At 31.4% G+C, this 21,391-nt stretch overlaps 1 protein-coding gene across 1 annotated transcript in view; it reads left to right on the forward strand.

The window, feature by feature from the left end:
* LOC127834339 (cyclic nucleotide-gated cation channel alpha-3-like) overlaps nucleotides 1-21,391 on the forward strand; it is an 82,140-nt gene that overhangs the window by 47,826 nt on the left and 12,923 nt on the right. The gene's annotated exons all lie outside the window — the stretch shown is intronic.

Here is a 21,391-nt window from a genome sequence, read left to right on the forward strand (position 1 = left end):
TTGTTCGTAGACAATATTACCACATGTCTGTGATTCCAGGCAAAGAAGTGCCTCCCCTAGTGTTTATGTCGTGTTTCAGTATTTACAGATTAGAACGGTAAGAGGTATTATTGGAGACTTCAAGATCGACCCCGTTCCTAACGCCATAGAATAAGCAGCTGCCGAAACACTTAATTTGGTGCTTGATTCGATGAAAATGACCTTTGTCTATGAAAAACCGTTACTTACAAAAACTTATAATAATGTTGTTTCAGTTAGGATCGCCACCCTAAAACATGGATGCACACAACAACACATTGTGTTGAACTCATTTACAGGCGCCCAACCTTTATAAATCACAATGTGAAAACATTCTCCTTGAAAAACAACATTCAACTGGTAAATACATTGTGCTGCTACATTATTCTTAACATGATACACACTCGTATATCAGATGTCATTAAGTACTGTTTTTTTATGGAGGCGTTAAAATCAAACTTCATAAAATCAATTCGAACCGAACAACGTGTCTGTGTGTCACGCAAAATGATAACACGTTTAAAATACAGGAACCGTTCCTGTTTTCTAGTTTAATTATTTGCAATTCAGAATGCTGCTAAGGGCTTTGCTTTGATTTCAATTAAATTCTTCATAGTAAGACTTATCTTGAGTATTGGAAGCAGTCATTGCGACTAAGTCCTATATATATTTCTATGTGTGTATGTTGTTTCGTATTGTGCTCTTTAGTACTGTTTTGGCAATTGGTCACTTGCCTTAAATAAAGGACCAACAGATTGTTTATAATGAGAATGCAATACTGCTCCAGCAGCTGGAGTTTCACTTCTTTATATTGACGTAAGAGTGGCGATCGTAGTGCTCTTATACTGCAGATCGAAGTTGTCCTGAGTATTTAAAGCAAAAGACGTTATAACTACAAGTTTTCGGACAATGTTAATGGTCGGACACCCTGTTTTGGAGCCTTAATAATTATTGATCGGGACTCTAAGTTTATCAACATTTTTGGACAGTATATTTTACAGCGCTATTTGGACAGTATATTTTACAGCGCTTTTTTACCAGATTTAGGCCCTGTGTTTGAGTATCTGATGACTTTTTCATACTATTTTAGATAATAGATTTCACATAGGTTAAGTTGTATGTATTTAAAAACAGAGACAGAAGAGTCCAACACAATAATTGCAAATTGATGCATTGCTTTTAATTCAATTTAATTTTTTGCAAAAAGCACGCTTGTCTCTAAACTTTCGGAATTTTTAAAATATTTTTATTTTCTTAAGTTTTGGACACGAACACAATAATTATCCGTAGAAAAATACGGTTAACATACAATATATTTCTTCTCAAAGTTGCTATGTGTGGATTTTAATACGAGGTGCATACATTGCAGGCCATTTGCAGACACATCTGATTATGAGCGCCATATATATATATATATATATATATATATATATATATATATATATATATATATATATATGATTGTAATTTTACTTAAAAGCTATATACTATGTATAATCATCCTTAAATTTCTAATGGAATATATATTTGGTACCTATCCATTCAAAATGCGACTGTTTTGTTTAAAGAGCATTGAGAAACGAACAATCATTGAAACAAGTCATGTAAACAAGGGAAACCCATGACACTGTTTCTTTACTTGTAATGCCAAAGAGCATGCAAGTTATTGCCACACGGATCATGACGGATACGATTTCCTGCAGTGGAAATGAGACGTCAGTTTCAGTAAAATCGCTGCAATGGTAAGGACACTTTACACTACTGATATATCCCATTCAGACGCAAAAATATTTTCGTTGTTAACAGGGAGTCTGGCATGCCATCTCCGTTTCGCAACTGCGTAATACATAAATGGAAACGGTAACGAACTGTTAGAGCGTTTTACTAGATTAATGTATCTGTTTGTATGAATAATTAAGGACACTTTGTTCCAATATAACTTATACAAAAAGCAACCTCTCTCTAGAATTAATGAAACAGTGACGATATTGTTATCTTTAAAATTCGCCTTCTCTGCATGTTTATACTAAGCATCGTTAACGCCTTAACGCATTCCATTATCGTTCAGCCCGATGGTATTCCGAAGACACCAAGTGTTTAGTGGGACGGTTGTGTTTGATTGTTTATGGTATATGTTTTGTAATAGTATACGAAACCGTGTCAGTGAACCAAGCTCAATATCAACATCTTGATCAGATTGGGATAAATGCTCATAAACATCATTGTTGGGTGAAGGTTTATGAAACAATTTAAAGTAGGTATATTTGTGAGCGACGAATAAGATCGGTAGTTGGTTGGCAAACTTATATTCCTATACCCAACAATATATGTACCTTAACCTTTATCATCACGGCGTCTTCTTCAATTATATGTTAGATCAACCGTTTTTTGCTTTTAAGAATCATGCAATTATTCACTTACAAACACGATTTTGGGATTTGCTGAAAATCACAAAATAATTGTACAGTGTAAAGCCATTTGAGCACGTGTTATATCACTGCAAGAAATGACGTTGAAGGATGTGCTGCGATTTCATAAGTGCCAAGGTACGGTATAAGGTCTACATTGATTAATGGTCTGCAGACTTGCATACGTCTGGTGTGGTCGCAAAGCTGAACTTGATTACTTTTCTTGAGACGGGGTGATTGTATATTATTGTTGCCGGTATTGGTTTACGATAAATACTATCCCTTTTGTATTTATATGCAATTTCTAATGAAATTCTTCTTCGGACAGCAACACTTTCGACCATGCAATAAACTGACTTAACATGATTGCATCTTGTTAAATAGTAATATATTCTGCCGTTCGATCTTCGGATATCAGTAGATTAATATGTGTACTTTTATAAATTCACATGGCTATTAATTGGCAAAACGTCCACGGTATTGCTATAAATAAAACGATTGAGTGAATTAAAATAAAAACAGTAAAAAGTGTACCAAATCGTGTTAACATCACTTTATTATAAACATTATCAAACTTATGCAGTAATCCATATCAACTTTGTTATATAGTATGTCGAATTTTGGTTCATATGAATGTTTTCGTAAACAGCCTCTGTACTTTCGTGCCTTTGGTATGCTTCCATTGATCCGGAAATACCCACATTTATTACTCCGCCAGGAACTTGACCATATCTCCCAAGGCGGAGAACCAGTGTTATGTCTTTATAGCTATCTTTTCGGAATATTTGTTTAAAGCTTTCAAGTGATAATCGTTTATTAAAAAGTCTATATAATACATATTTATAGTGTAAATATAACCATAACCATAACCCTAACCCTTATATACGTAATTTAATCCACACAATCTCTTTCGAAGTAATCATGTCCATCTGTTATTCCTTATATATTTATCATGATTAATCATCTCATGCTGATGATAATTTAATTTTGCGTTACGTCAATCCTGTTGTTGTCAATCATGCGACCCTATTGAACTAAGCAGATTACAGTTCATGTCATTGAACGTGGTTGATCTGTTAATATATTCAGTGGAAAGTATTGAATAATGAAACACATGCCTTATTCGGTAAATAAAATGTGCAAAGCGTTTCATAGTAATTAAACAATTTTTAACGTGATTGCTTAAACACACCACATTAAAGACAATCGCGTACATAACTTGATATTTTCTTTAGAAGTTCTTCAATAACAATTGAAAATTGTACTAATAGAATGTTAAACTTGTTAATAAGGGTTCTTTATGCTACACATCAATTGAGGATTGTTCTGTATTATTCCGAAATAATTAGATTTTACTCAAAATACATCTACCTATGCTTTCAATTAAAATGTCACTAATTAACACTTAGTTCATAATGTTTTTTTTAACTCATAAGAAAAATGTAGGTATAGTTTCTTTATTCGTATACGCCATGTCGTTTTGTAAAGTGTCACAAAATGAAACAAAGATGCAAATCTACGTGTGAAACAAAATGATTATTATAACGAAGGCCATTGAATTAAAATGATCAACGCAAACTTGTTTTGTTATAAGGCATTATCGCGTTTAATTATATTATATCAACATGCATTATATATTAACGAAGGCAATGCTATACTTGCCTAATAAATACATAAATACACTCTAAATGTATTTATTATAAGCAATTATCCATTTATTCATTCGCTCGGTAGTGGATAAGAATACAAATATTATATAAGTACACTTGACGTCTTGATTGCCCTAACATGCTTCACTAAATGAACTCAATGAGATATAAAATGACGTAATATGTGTGCTGAATACAACCAAGCAACCTTGGCATAAAACTTTCTCAAAGATAAAGCTTGTCCCTTCCATTACATGATACAACTATTAAATCTACACGATGTGCAATATTAACGGGACATAACTATTCGAAGCCTAGTAAGTTAATAAATTGTCACGTTTGCTTGATGGCGCTTATCATGATGTGCCATAACTTAAATCGATTAGTGAAACATTTAGATATAACAAAGACAGAAAACATTACTGTACATTATTTTACGTCACGTGTAACCGAGTACGTGCCTACACTTATACTGACGATATTCTTTGATTTGTGGCCTTTATTGTACTTACTTATTACTTACTTATATCGTACTCAGAAAAGAACAGTTATTGATGAATTATATATCATCGTGTTATATAAAGATATTCAGCTATGTATGTTTATTTATTGTACGCTACACATAAAACAGTAGAGTTTATTCCTCCATGCTTCGCCCGATATGACTGCACACGTCTGTATGTCAGATGATAAAATGTGTCTTGACATGCATGTCAGAGTAAATTGAAAATCCATTCTTCACTTATTCATCTCAGCTGCGGAAAATTGCTAATTCACTCAGTCCACAGAAGAAATAATGCAGGAAAAATATTGCGTCTTAAAAGTAATGTGTAAACCTCCTGCAGCCCAACCCCGTACCGAGGCTTCATAAGTACCTGATAGCACGTTTTAGTGTAAATCGCATCAGCAAGTGAGTAAAATAAATTTGAAAAAATATTGAAATATCGTGTGATGTATTATATAAACTTAATGTAAGTGTTTGCACTTATAACCGGACAATCGTTTGTCCAAAAACTCGTATTTTAGCGGATGTCTGGCTAATGAAGTCAAACTACATTGCAATTAAAAATTTAGTGACAGCTAACATATTTTGCATGAAAGTTTACAAATTGTCCTTATTATATCATCACATAAAGAGCACTCTTATCAACTGTTGTTTGTTTACATATTAAAGAAGTAACTGATATATTCACCTTATTGAGGCTTTTAATTTTAAAGTCCTAGGCGATGATCCGAAATCATAATACTTATTCAGAAATCTAAAGTTTCAACATATTGAGAGAATGTATACACCTAATTTGAAAGTCAGTGCCTTATATAAATTAACATAACTATCATCTGTTAAGATGTGTAACACATACATATGTATTGAAGCTCTATGATAAAACTTTATTTTCTTAACAAATAATTTATATAATTAAACAATTGTGCAGTGCATTAATTAGATAACAACATCAGAATGGTGTATCATGTATACGAAGATTAAATTGTTTGTCTTCTGCTGGGAAAAATGCAAACCACTAAATTAAACGTAGTCTTATAATACAGAATGTAGTTATGTAAGACAAATTGAAAATTTAAACTTTTCTACACCGTGCTTGTCATTTTGTAAATTACCTTGTAGTACAGAGACGTGTGCAATTAAAAGTTACATTCTTTTACACGATTAACAATTTTGATAGTAGTGCTCCTAATTTCCGAATGTTATACAATGGCTTTTATAAACTGTATGCAATTTGAATAATAATCTGTTTGAATTGAAACACAATTAACCATTTAAAAAACAAAAAACGACCTTTAAATTATGTGTCTTGACTTTTAATATTTCGTCTTAGATAAATTAGTATACTTCTAAATAGTGATCGACTATTTTAAACTGTGCTTTTTGAAAGAAATATAACGTTTACTAATTTTATTCGTGCTTGAAATATTCCTGTTAGACATGAAACTGTTCTTTGTAATCTCTGTAATAATTAATCAGACTGCGTCGAGAAAGTTTGAAAGATTTATGTATTGCTACACATGTATGTTACAAACAATAACAGTGCAAAGCCCATTGCATATAAACGACGACATTTAAACAGGATAGTTGCTTAATATTGAAGACGTGTGTATATTTTTATATGGAGCGAGTGCAATAATAGTTTTAGCCGATTTGATTTCCTGCACACATTTATTAAATAAAACGTAATATAAAATAAAACATATATGTTTACAGATATTCCATTGCTTTTAAAATGCGTTTTATTATACGATTTAAATAAATTGCATTAATAAACTATGAAGTTGGTCGATTAAATTGGACATGTGTTTAGTTTGGCTTTTATTGATAATACGGAGGCGTTTGAATATACTATTTTAATGTTTAAAATAATGTATTTTATTTCAATATTGGATGTCCTAGGCTGGTCTGCTTTAAAATGGATATTTGGATATACGCAACACTTTCTCTCCTATTCATGTTCGTGCAGTTGAATTATTTCTATTATATATTAAACAAATTTAAGATGAATCAAATATTAATCAAGAATCAAACATCGACTAGTAAGAACACGTCTAACTGCTACTTAAAATACAAGATAAGTTGCAAAGACTAACACAAGTCAGGTCCTTAAAGGGACTGTCAACCACAACGACGAAGAAAAGAAAAGTTGTAAAATACCGTATGTTTTTACAATTATTAGTTTATATAGATTAAAATATCACGACTGGTATAATACATTACTTAAAATAAGTTGTTAAGTTTTCATATTTTCAGTATATTCGGTAATAAATTTTACTGGGTATGTCTAACAGTTAACAATAAATATCGCCAGTAGATTGATCATCATCGTCGCGTGGCAAACCCAGGAATGCATATTGTACATCTTTAGTCGTTGTATATATTTTATAAATAAAATGATCAATCTACTTGCGTTGTTTATAGTGTGTATATCATTATGTCACCTTTTTTCGCGATGTTCTTTCGATTTCACATTTTATTACCGAATATACTGAAAATATGTACTTTGTTCAAGTAATGTAATATACCAGTCGTGATTTTTTAATCAATATAAGCTAATAAGTGTACACAAATACGGTATTTTACAACTTTTCTTTTCTTCGTCGTCGTGGTTGCCTGGCCCTTTAAATGTGGTATGTTCTCTCTCGGTTATCGATACTTTAAGGCTTGCTTAGTGGAATTTACCGCAAATAGTCTTTATGATTGAACGTCTATTCATTGCCAAATATAAATGCGTCGGTAGCGATTGCCCTCCACGTGACACGAGCAACGTACAGCACTTAATTAATCATATAAATGTCCGCAATCGTGGGGTGCATTTCCTGCTAAATAGATTAACCTTTGTTTGGTCAGCTGATATGTGATCAATCAGCGGATACAATATAATGTACACAAATGAAATGAATAAAAATAACCTTAATCAATGGTTAATCAGCCTGACGTTTCCTTGAATGGTATGCATTGATAAGATCAATCATTGTTTTATTTGTGCACGGACATTTTTGAGTCAGTTAAGTACGGTGTGACAAAGCTAGTAAACACATTCGTTTATAATTTTCATAGTATGCATAAGAATTGTTATATATAATACGATTCATATTAATTTAAATATAATGCTAATAACCTTCGTGAAATATTAAACTGCACATATATGCGTTTCTGAACCACAGTCCTCTAAACAGTCAATTTAAATAAAGCAATAATCTTAATAAAACACTAAAAGCCCTGTATTAGTTGTGTAAATGTACAAGAACCCTTTTTTTCAAATAAAGTCATAAACAATGTGTATTAGTAATCCATCAAGTACTCTGTGTGTTACATAAATATTCATTAAAACACACTTATTTCAACCCAAATGTTTAAACAATTTTCGCTTTGAAAATCATTATTAAAATGTTTGCAAATGTGACACATAAAAACTCAAATATAATGTCATGACATTAGATAAATGCGTTATTTTTCACGAGGCATGTCGAGTCTTGGTAGGAGTAACAGTTTTCAAGGTTATTATATTGCCCTGTTTGCGACTTGATTTGATTACTCGCTCTTCTTAGCTTGCATTATTGCGCTTGTAGATGGTGATATGTGTAAACACTAGAACAAACAACCAGAAAAAGGCTTCGACTCGTTAAGATCTACATGGTCGTTTATCAATAGCGAATGTTTTGATGGGAAATATGTGCTAATAAACACAACGAGAAATTCCATATGTATCAGCAAGAAATAATATCTTTCAAAAGCAGGAAGTTCGTCAGTTAAAAGATCGATTACCATACAATAAGACCCAAAACACACGACATGGAAAACATAGATGAACACGACATATCACCCAAAATTACTTATTTAGAAATTAAACTATAGTCACACAATCTTACAAACCAGAAACATGTCCAATGACGGAAGGGCATGAGTTACGCCGCGTACAAACAAACATATTTGATATGACTTCATCAATTTCTACCACTAAACAGGTTCTATAAAATAGTTAAACGGGTACCATCTCTTTTGTTAAATTGTAACCGTTAAAAAAAAGTTGTTTTGAACTGATTTAAATCCTCTTTGTGCAAGCCCTATCGTATCATTTAAATTCTGAGCACCAGTGTTGTATTGTTTCCATTAACATGTGCACATGAATACGAACTAGACGTTGATAAAATAGTTAACTTACCTGTTTATATTACCATACATCAAGACTCGGTTTACTTAATAGAAATTGATCACGTCAACGTTTGTTTAAGCAGTACACCGAAACCTTCACCTTTACGCGTATTTGCTGTTGTAACAAAAAAGTGTGTGTTGTTAATCTATCAACTTATTCACATAGAAAATATGGGATTCAACTATAGTGTTATTGTGTGCACTGCATTTTTGACTGTGCAGCCACATTGTATATTCAGTTGTACTAAAGCTATAATGACATTACATTGATGCTCTGGTAATACAATTGTTAAGATTGTTATTCAGCAAGGTTTAATCTGCTTCGATTACCAAGAAATGAAAACGATCGTATAGACATGATAAAACTTAATATGAATTGAGAAACAACATATTGAAGGCATAACTGAACTACTAGCGACCCATTCTAACAGTGTGCTTTTTTGTTGGTCTTGAGAATGTTAATGTTATTATTAGACTTTCTTTAACAATATGTTACAATGTTTATATTCTCAGAGTATGATCATGTTATTGTTTAATTCTTCGGTAACGAGAACCATCATTAATTAATTTAGTTCATGAAATTCCAACGTATGCGGACATGTTATAACAGTAAAGTCATTGCGATCAGACACACGCATGAAACATTGATACTGTCACCTTTTAAAATAATCGATGATGAAAAATGTGCCATTGTGCACAGCTGTTTAATGTAAAATGTTTCGAGTTATTCACATGAAGCGTGCATTTGTTTTTTTTGCCGCTTTGAATCTTAATGCCATATCAATATCAGACAGAGAACGATTTCTTAGCAGGCAGATTACAATTCTTTAAATACCCTCGTTTCCTGGTAACTTCGGAAACTTTGATGGAAAATCTATAATCAAGTGAATGTCTTCCATGAACAATTATGTTTAATTGACCTATATATTTGACTGAAATGGGTTCATTGTTCGAAATTGCATATACTTTATTATGATTTCTTGTTACCATGTTATCATGAATTATAGTATATCTCAACTTATCTTATGCGATATTATAGTTGACAATTAAGCCTACACCACTGAAACTCGTTTATAAAATAAATGCGGAATACCGAGGGTATTTCTACTGGCAAGCATGTTAACATGCATACACCGATCCCCGTATATTTATAATTGGTAACAATTATTTTTGCGTTCATTGTTCGAAATTGCATATACTTTATTATGATTTCTTGTTATCATGTTATCATGAATTATAGTATATCTCAACTTATCTTATGCGATATTATAGTTGACAATTAAGCCTACACCACTGAAACTCGTTTATAAAATAAATGCGGAATACCGAGGGTATTTCTACTGGCAAGCATGTTAACATGCATACACCGATCCCCGTATATTTATAATTGGTAACAATTATTTTTGCGGTCATTTTAAAGATACACACTTACAAGAGCTGCACCGCTGTGATGTAAATCATCTGTAACAATAACCCAAAATACATATATTTGGTTGAATATATGTTGAAAAAGTAAAGTTTTCTTAACCTTTAACCTACAAATTTATAAATAAAACATGATGACTGTGCCATTATTCTAATTACCAAGTAAGCTTCATGTAAAGAAGCAACACACTACATAAATCAAACTCGATTTATTTAGTAGAAAAAATATCATATTTAAATAACAACGATCCAACTGACCGATCCAACCCAAGATATGCATGTAATATACAGATAAACAAAATTACAGCACAACGCCACTATCAACACTAAAGGTAAGCGGAAACAATTTTTTTAATAATTTTACAGTGAGCGTAACTTCATTTGCCCCAAATCATTCCCTCGTTAGATCAGCCTGGAGCATACCAGCATAACATTCCATTTCATTATAAAGTTATTGAGCGTTAATATGTTATACTTGTTTTTCAAAAGATACCATGAATTTAAAACAACTGAACCCAAAAGTATACTAATGGTCACTATTTTGATTGAGTGAATCTCAGAGCTATGATGGCCTTACATGATTCTTCTGACGACATACTCGACGTTTCAATTGAATGCCTGACGAAGTAGTGTATTTAAGTACTTATTGCATTCATACTTACAGATGAATGTCTTGTAGGTTAATCTTTACTGGTCGTTTCTAAGTGAAAAAGGGACGTAATACTGTCCAAAAACTGGTCAAATCTATTAGTTTTATTCAATGACTTTTTATAAAGACACAAAACACATACGTACAGTTTTAGTTATTTGTAGAATAAATAGATACATTGAGTTATTGCCTGCAAATTTTAACCTGAATGTTCTGAGTTCGAAAGGGACATAATTCTGCTGAATTGCAAGTCAGACGTATCTTTGGTGATTGACATCGAATGTGTGACGCTTGAATTTAAATCTGAGAGAAATAAGGATTATATGTAATAAGTGCATGAAAAATCGATCCTTTCACTGAAGAAAAAAACAGTTTCATTTCATCTTGCACGCCGAAAACCTTAAAATGATCTTAATGCAAAAGGGGTCATCACCCCGCTTAAAAGCTGATTGCAATTTAACGTTTTGGTCAATGAATGTTAATACCCTTGAGCCCCTGAACACATTATACAGTTTAATTTGCAACATATGTAATAAATGCACACAAATGGAGATGTTCATTATCTATATTTTAAGGTATTTAGGAACACACAGTTGAATGATTGTTCTAAATGCATGTGAGAGTTAAATAACTTGGTAAACTTTTACACAAACAGACAGAGAAAACTTGTGTGAAGTTGCAATTGAATATCTGTAGTAGAAATATTAACATGGAGAAAATACACGTTTGCCTTTACTCAATTTTTAAGTACAGAGAGAGGGAATAATTCTCAGAGGGGGTAATCACGTGATAGTCAAAATGGCGACGTCCTAGCCGAGACAGTTTTTTTCGCCGTTTTATTCCCTTTATTTCTCTTGCTTTATTTTTTAAACGACGCTCACTTTCCAACCATATCAGTAAAATGTGATTAGCGTATTTCGTACTTAAATTCGCTTTGTATCTCGACTTTACTCCCCTCAAATTGTCTTAGCCGAGCCCTAATTAGGTCATCCCGCTAAGAAATTTCGCACCAAGTAAAGTCAAGATATAGAGCGAATATTACTAGAAAATAAACGCCAGTAACTTTCTTGATAATATGTCTGGAAAGTGGGCTGAATTTAAAAAAATAAAACAATTTATTAAATGGTATAAAACGGCGAACAATACCGGCCTCGGCATGGACGTCGCCATCTTGATAATCACGTGATTACCCCCTCTGATTCTGCTATCCGGTTAGAGTTATGGATATTATTCAAATACTTCACACAGTGAAACCGAAAAAAAATGACAATGTATATGAATACATAAAATACAAATAGTAACGTAGAGACGTTGCAAGTTTTCCTGAAACAAATGGGACACAACATTGCTTTATTGCATTTCAGATTTATGTTGGAAATAATAGCCAGTTTATTAGTGTATTTAAACAACGTGTTAAGGACATTTTTGTACAGGACTGGCATAGTAGATTGGAAAATTCATCTAGAGCGATATTCTATAACACTTTCTGTAATTTCGAATTTCAACCATATCTTCAACATGTAAATGTAAAATCCTATAGAAATGCTCTTACAAAGTTACGAATGTCATCACATAGATTAAATATTGAAACAGGTAGATGGAATAGAACGCCAAGGGAACTAAGACTATGTAACACATGTAATAAATTAGAGGACGAATTTCATTTTCTGTTTGAGTGTATGTTATATGATAGCTTACGAGGAAAATATCTTAAGCAGTATTACTGTCATAGACCAAATATGTTTAAAACAGTCGAGCTGATTACAAATGATAATCATGAAATATTACGAAACCTAGCTGTATATGTAAGCAAAGCTTTCAAAGTGAGAAAAACACATTATACATTGCATTAATATTTATATCGTTTATTGAAATTAAGTTTGTGTACGCTTCAAAATATGTATATAGCTGTATCGTTTTCATGCGTGCATCATTATGATTATTGAGTTTACGCAGATATCATAGTTATTACAACATTGTAGTGATATATTGTACTTATGTTTTCAATCACTCTATGATATGTAATATTAGATCTTCATGTGAGTATGATGCAATTCTTAAGAATGAAATTCTTTATAAATATAAAGTTATGTACATATACACACCATATATGAACATACTCTACATGTTTTAGCAAATTTTGTAAATACTCCGATATGATTATTACATCATGACATGTATTTAAGCACTAATGTCACCAAATTGTAAATTTATGTAGATATAACATCTTGTTTGTTGAACAAGGATCATAAAGGTCTATTTCAATTGTGTATATGTATATGTATATGTTGAAATAAAAGTTCTTCTTATGAAACTTCATCCGTTACCTCAAACAATGGAACCGATTGCATGCATTAAGTTTAGATTTAAGGTCATAAATAATATTATCACGTATTGTATAATAATTATTTAAAACTTAAATGTAAGTAATGTGATATTGAAACACACGTTTCATTAATACAAAACATAACTTTATTGGTTGTATATTTATGGATATATGTATATCAACTGCAAATATTCATTACTCCATTATATTGTATACATTTATTTACAAATGGTACTTCTACAAAATATTTGTTTATTCCGGTTTTGTTTTTATGAAACACATACACAATAAGGAATGTTTAAACTGCATGTAGTTATACGACTTAATTAACAGGCTAGAGTTTTGCAAGGCCTGTCTAAAATATACATTTTTCAAATTTTAGCAGATGATAAAAAACCTTAAAAATATTAAAATAACTTATTAGGCGTCGATATTTTCCATTTAGTGTGAGACCTTTTCAAATTCGATGCACTGGAAAACAGTGTATGAGGAACACGTTGCTCAAACATCAAACGATACAATTAGCATACACTTTAGTATTCCTTATAATACAATAACAATTTATTTAATAACATAAGAGGTTGTTTACGTTTGAAGCAATTGAACATAAATAATTTGAGCCATCTGTAACTCCTTTGGAAAATAACGACTGTGTGTTTAATAAAACAAGTACATATATGCTCAATGCTCTGTTGTTTAATGCATCAAAAACTGCCATTAGTGTACATCAAAATTCGCTTACCATTGACACCAATTAGATATTTAATTTCCACATCCACGCATCAAATAAAAGGCGTACGAGATTCTTAAAATAGTGCTTTGTTTTTTATGGTTTGATATCAAATAATTCATTAATTGCTTTTATATATTTAAGAATACGTATATTTTAAGGACATTCGATTTGTTTGCCTTAGGCACTCCACGTGTTTAGTTGACTGAATTAAAAAAATCGGCATTGACTGTATTCAAACTATTTCATTGAATGTGACTATATTTACTTCATCTGGGTTGGGCAAGCATGTATACGTTTGGCCGTTTGGAACAAGTTTCGAAGGGTTGTCGGTGTCTCAAGACTTTCTCAATACAAACTATTTTCTTGACGTCAGCAACAGAAAGAGAACAATTTAAAACAATTATCATATCTGACATTTGCACAATTCGATATCGCTTGTGGTCTAAACGTAATTTTATAGCAGATACAGCGGAACGTCATTTTGTCACGTTGCCTTTAGGTATTGTAGCAGGATGTAATTGGTACATATAAAAATTCACCATTAATACATGTTATGTCCCCATAGTATCCAAACAAATCTATATAAGCCATAACAGAAGCATGGATATTATTATTTTCGAATTCGGTTTGATTTGTTGTATGTGTGTTTGTTGTATATGTAACTTAGGAAATTAAGGAGGAATATAATACTCTATGTTTACAAACCATTGATGCCACATTTGATTACGGGTTCTTGATAGCTTATTAAGGAGAAACAAAGAACGAAATAACCTCTACACTATCGAGGCATGTTAATAAATACTTGGATCCCGTTTTAGTTTAAACACGGTATTAGTGTATTCAATTAAGTATGAATCCACTCGATATATGTCAAGTAAAATGTTACATCATTGTTATATTACTGAAAGGAAACAGGGCATGCGAATTTCCTAATCTGCCATTGAACAGTTTTATATCAATACGGACAGATGATATAACAATCCCATTATATATGTGTGGGCAAAAGCGGCCAATAATGCATAATATGTCTATTTCCAATTTATCCATATTGCAAGACGTGTTCACTTGCAGAGAAATTCATTTCTTTCCTATCAGCATACGTTTTCAGTACGAACATTACGTTTGGAAGAACTTTATGCATATACTTGATTTTAAAAGCCTTATTAAAAGCGCGTCGGTGTAATTTCAATAAGTGTCATATAGTTATGCTATTACTTGTCAGATCGATATTGTGTGCAATCCTGAAAAACACGTCATTAAGGCGTAACGTTACTTACACGTTGCGAGTTAGAAATGAATAATGTGACTTACACGCATCTGTAAATCATATGTTTGCCGTATTGACATACGAATCTTGTTAGTTGAGTTTTCTCAAGAAATGACACGGATAATTAACTTCACATTAAGTCATTTCTGTTAATAAAGTTAAATACTTACATAACATGTTTACAAAAAACTTACCAATAACAAATTCGTTTATTAAAATATCTTAAACATGGATTTAAATACAAGCGGATTTTTCCAGCTGAGAACTCATATTCTATCTTGTTGCAAATATCTAATTTCTTGGCTAAGATGAATCCCATTTGGGTGAAAGCATCCAATGGAAAGAAAAAAGGATATTACTTTAGGAGAATGTCCGTTTCTTTCTTAAGACTTAACCGTTTAAGATATCAATATCTGGTATTATTAATTGAGTGTTAATACTAGCGTATGGAATTGTTTCCTTTCCATTCTTTAATCATCGTAACCCGATTACCGTTGTTTGCACAAAAAAGCACGTAGCGACACGGGATTTTCGAAAAGGTAAAACAATAAGTTGCAGAAAGACATTGAAAACAATCTTATATTAAGATAGATCTAAATGTTTTAATAAAAAAAACATACGTGGTTATGTTTGATTTCTTACAGTATATCATATGTAGCGTATATATTTATTTTGATTTTGACCATTGATTATCATATATAATATGATCATATATCATATATAATTAAAATAAACAATGTAAACACAAAAACATATTGGGGACATGCAGTTGTTTTGCGAGGTAACATTTTTGAATATGTTTTTCTTTTTTCAAACGGTCTTTACTTTAACAAATTAATTTCAATAAAGTTATTCAAGTGATTTTCCAAACACCTTAAAACATCATTGTTTCGATATTCCATGCTAACTTATTTTATCATTTGCCCGATTTTCTCAAATAAAAGACAAAATGTATTAGACATTGTTAAAAAATAAATGTGTCATTTGACATAATTATTTAGTTAGGAAATAGATTGTGTATTGTTTAAGTACAAAAAGCCCTTCCCTATTTTTGAAGATGTTAGCGGTCACAAACAACTTTAAAGCTTTACCTTTCCCCAATATTAAAATGGATTTTACAAAGCATTCTACAGTTTTCAATCCCGAACAGTTTTGATAACCGCTCATATGATAAGTGCTATCTTAAATTTCTAAAAAAAGAAGGATTATGTCTTTTTTTCTGCTGGAAATTACATCTCTGATCAATATCAAGCAACATTTATTTCAGGGATAGTAGTATTAAATCTATTTAAATACTCCTCCATGCCTTGCATTAAGGACATTTGAAAAACACCGAACTACTTAATGTAGAGACTTTTATTTCCGCACCATTTGTCTTATGTTACCAGATAAAATGTATAATATTTTCACGAGGTTATTTGTTTACCATTTTAAAAAATGAACGCATGCTAGGGCATCTCATGTACGTACTTTGTTTACAATTTTTAAGCAAATGGAAAAAAACAATATCGTCAAAAACGTATGCTTTTGTTTTTATAACGACAATAATTGTTGAAGAATATGTCAACGTATGTCAGTGTATATTTTTTAAGCATTACTGCAAGGTATCGAACATTTTTTTTTGTAACTGCACTCATAAATATTTCATAATTATTATTTGTTCATAGCTGTCACTTACAGTGTAACACAGTCAAAATTGCACACGTAAGGGCCACATGATTTTCACATATACAGACAGACTTTGAATTATATAACTTAAATCATATACTACTAGTTTTTTTATTACGATATTGACGTCAAAAAAATGATACCACTTCAAGAATATGTCATTTCACGTAGAGTCGTCAGACGCACAGGCTTCAGAGAATATGGCATCAGATAGACACAATTAGATTGTTTGAGAATATGTCATCAGATAGACACAATTAGATTGTTAGCATTTGTAAAATTCGGCCATAACTAAAATAACGTATCCTTCAATATTTGTATCTTTTGCGCGATTGAACATATCATTATTCGTTTTGAAATGTGTTAATTGCACAAATTAGTAGGATGCGTTTGCATTCCAACAAAGTTAATATAAACTAAGTTTTTGCGTAGTTATAATTACATCGAAATTAAGATAAAACAACACAAATATAGCTGTATTTCTGAATGTCACAAACAGTGCAGCTCAACCCGGATAAAACGGCAACATTGAAACTCTTGCCGAATGGGTATAATTTACAATAAGACACAATGCAAATCTGAAATGAGACATTTTCATTATAAGCACACTTACACCGATATTGACGTCAATGCAAATGATGCCCGCTTCCAAAAGATGGCAATTTTCGTGATATCAACAGACCCACAGTCTTCTGAGAATAATGCGGCTGGTAGATACAATTTGATTGTCACTATTTGGCAAATCTTACCAGAAATGACAACCGGAAAAAAACATAGCATTTATTGCTTGCATATGTCGTGAAGGTGAATATATCGGAGAATAGATTGTACAACACAGACAGATTATATATATTCTCGTACACAATATGGTATTAATAGATACAATAAACGATGGGATGTAAGCTTGATTTAAAGTAATGAGTTTTAAAGTCTTCCATAAAATAAAGAAAAACATGTGGGTTATTGTACGGTTACCTTAATATAAATAAATACCAAAAACGGTTGTTAATCACCAACTTGTCCAATCGATATACCCTCTCATACCTATACCAATTAGACACTCGAAAACAAGTTTGAAATGCGAAACATTGCAATAACTATTTTATTAACATAACTAATAGCTGAAACTATATTAAATATCCTGTATGCTAATACGAATACATTGATCAATATTAACGCTCACAAATTAAAATCAATTACATGTGTGGCATTTTCACTTGCCACTAATGATTATGATATAGAGATGTTTTTTTAAAGTATCTCCTTAAGGCTTAACTGTTCGAAAAATCCAAATCTAGGCTTTATATCACATTTCATCCAGCGTCTTAAACTATGATCACTCAAAATAACGTGATTATCGTATATTGTACTTAATCGTCAATATCGTTTTGGGAAGCATTTAAATATCCCGAAGAGTTTTAACAGTATTTATTTCCATAAATAATGCGCAAACGAATGTGATCCTTTCAATCATTAGTTGCATAAAAAATGTCTTCAGTGGTACATAAACTGCATATAAGTGTCATTATCATATAGATTGCATATTTTAAACAACATTGGTGTTTTGGTCTGTCGACGTGTGCTTTTGATATATGCTCTAGCTAGTTACATGTAATTGAAAAGTACTGCAAAGTTGTATTTCATCAGTTTAGAAGCATAACAGCATACGACAACATCAACAAATGTAATGTTTGAATCGATGGTACGATATCACAGTGTACAGTCTGTTAATGGCAACCATCGTCCAAATATGGCTGAGAATTGCGACATGGATTCCAGACAACTGGAGTTAAGTGTCTCAATTTTATTTTCACTAAGTCTGAAATAGATGTCGTAGAGCAAGATATGCACTAGCTTAACAGTTGAAAGATGCATAAATGAACTATGCAAGTACTCTAACGTTGTCACGTGCTGCAAAAAAAAGATATATGTATATATTTTATTGAAAGAAATATACTTAGTTATAAGTGTTCGATATCTTTAAATCAGATGAAATGAGACTTTCGAAAATCTATCTCACAATTTCAAAACATACAATTCAGGTTTTATACAACTATTCACAATCAAGTGAATAGTTAAGCCACACTGTGTACAATCCAAAAAGCATATATGCATGAAGATTGAAAACAAACACATTGTTCACATGCAAATACTCAAACTGTTGATATGTCAATCATAATTTGCATATTGTGTGTAAAGAACAGCGTATTCTGCCTAACTGTGTTTTAATTCACGGAATTACATAAAATGTGAATTGTCAACTGTTCTGATATATTCCACATTTGGCGTGCAGATGGCATTTTCTCTTATGTAAATCTAATTTCCGGAACGATATCAACTGTGGTTTTATTTCAGTAAAACCAATCATACATCCATTTAATCTTTCTCTTTTTTTAAGCAGTTCGAACGTTTTAAGAGAAATGTTTGTAAAAAGAGGATTTATTTTGAAAAATAATACCTGAAAGCATGCAATTTTGTTTAATTACATGTACAACTGCATGGTGGTTTATACTGCATTTTCTTTTTGTAAGAAGTCTTGTTTAACTGTGTTTAAAGTAAGTCTGCATGTTATATTTACTTTGAATATGTATAAATAGAATAATTGCAGAAGAAACGTGGTTTTACCTAGCCATTTATTTAAAATAATGCTTACCGGTTCTACAAATGCAAAATGCTACTTTAACTGGTGTGTGTTTCTTGATTACTGTGTCTGCGCTTTCCTTTGATTTAACACACACACACACATATATATATATATATATATATATATATATATATATATATATATATATATATATATATTCACTTTGAATTAGTTTAGTTATCGGAGTACAAAACAATCTAGGTATTAAGTATAAATCTCGGCTAGCCAACATATTCTTATTAATGTATGAAATTGAGTTTAAGTTTAGTTTTCCTGAAAACATTCAATTAAATTTAATGCATAGCTTTAACAGAACAAGACGATATTTCTTTTATATAATATCGAAATTGTATTTAATCGTGCTTAAATTATTCAATGCTTTGGTGTATCTATTGAGTGGCTGAATATGATTTTTTTCAAATATCATTATCGTCAGTGGCTCTTTTATTTGAATAACGCTACTATGTTAATATATAATTTTAAACTTGCGTTTTTGTGATAAGTGTTAGCAAAGTGAGAAGTAAGGCTGCTAGACACACATCCCAAACCCCATTCCTCTGAAAGGCGGTGACAGCAGCTTGTATCTTTCTCTAATGTGTTGTGTCGATCTGTAAGTTATCTTTTATACTGTTTAGAAAATTCGTCTTTAAACTTATATAAAACACCGGCGAACATGAATGTATCGCATGATAATGTTTCTTGAGTTGATTATTCCTATATATAAGTATTCACGTTCCAATAAAAACAATGTACAGCTTCTACAATAGAAGTCTAACCCTTTTCCAACAATAGTTTTAAAGCAATATATGCATCTAAAACATACTTAGTTCTAGCTGTGTTTGTGTGGAATAATGTTACCTCATACATTTATTATCCAATACCCTTCGCAACTTTTGCATCTTTTACCAAGACAATCCTAATCTCGCTTCCAATATTAACGTTACGCTATGCACACTCTTTGAACCAATTGTGTGTTAAATGCCCATAGACACACATCCTACAGACAGCGTAGTGCTTTGTTATTCTTGGTTTTAAAATATTTTGATATACCTAAACTATGTTAAATACATGACATTTCCCGATATGTATTTCTGCGGCAAGAGTTTTACCATTCTTATCATTTATCGGAAAATATTATATGGTCATTGTTCGTAATGTGTAATGTTGATTTTCAATTTGTTTTGATAGTGCTAAAATGTGAATATTCATACTATATAAACGAATTATATTTAATTTATATAACTTATTATTCAGGCATATCTGATAAATAGCGTCCAGTTAGATATTGCAGTCCACACAAAGTTTTAAATATAAGACAGTCTTTAACCATTCACACATCGATATTGTTATTTGCGTAAGTTGGTTTGATTTGGAAGAAGTTCTTTCGGTACCGACGTTTGTATCATAATGTGTAAAAAGGAAAAATGTATCTGCACTAAAACGTTTATTTTCAATCATCCGGAACACTGTGTATGTTCGGGAAGCATAACGTCAGTAATTAACCATTGTTTAATATTCGACAATAATTACACAAACTCGCTGTGTTAACCCAATTTTCAAACTATATTATCATGTATTCGTTGTCTGTTCGATGAAAGGACTATTAGTATTGTAATTGCCCTTGAGATTTTGCTCGTACGCGATCCTTGAAAACTGTAATAAGACATTCAAAACATACATTTTCTGTCACATAATTGTCGATATATTAAAGGTGTTTATTTACGTTTATATTTTTTTCTGGATTTAAATTATTTGTTCACTATTTCCAGAACATGTACTTTTATATAACACATGTTTTAATAATGTATTCTCTGTTAGCAAATAAAAGTGTTTAATAAATGAAAAATAGCAGAAATAAACTCGTGTTTAATTAAACGAATGGGTCTTAAAATTAATAAATATATATTTATATATACACATTGTAGATTAATAACAGAAGCATTT

This window comes from Dreissena polymorpha, chromosome 6 (genome assembly GCF_020536995.1).
Source record: "Dreissena polymorpha isolate Duluth1 chromosome 6, UMN_Dpol_1.0, whole genome shotgun sequence".
NCBI classification, from domain to species: domain Eukaryota; kingdom Metazoa; phylum Mollusca; class Bivalvia; order Myida; family Dreissenidae; genus Dreissena; species Dreissena polymorpha.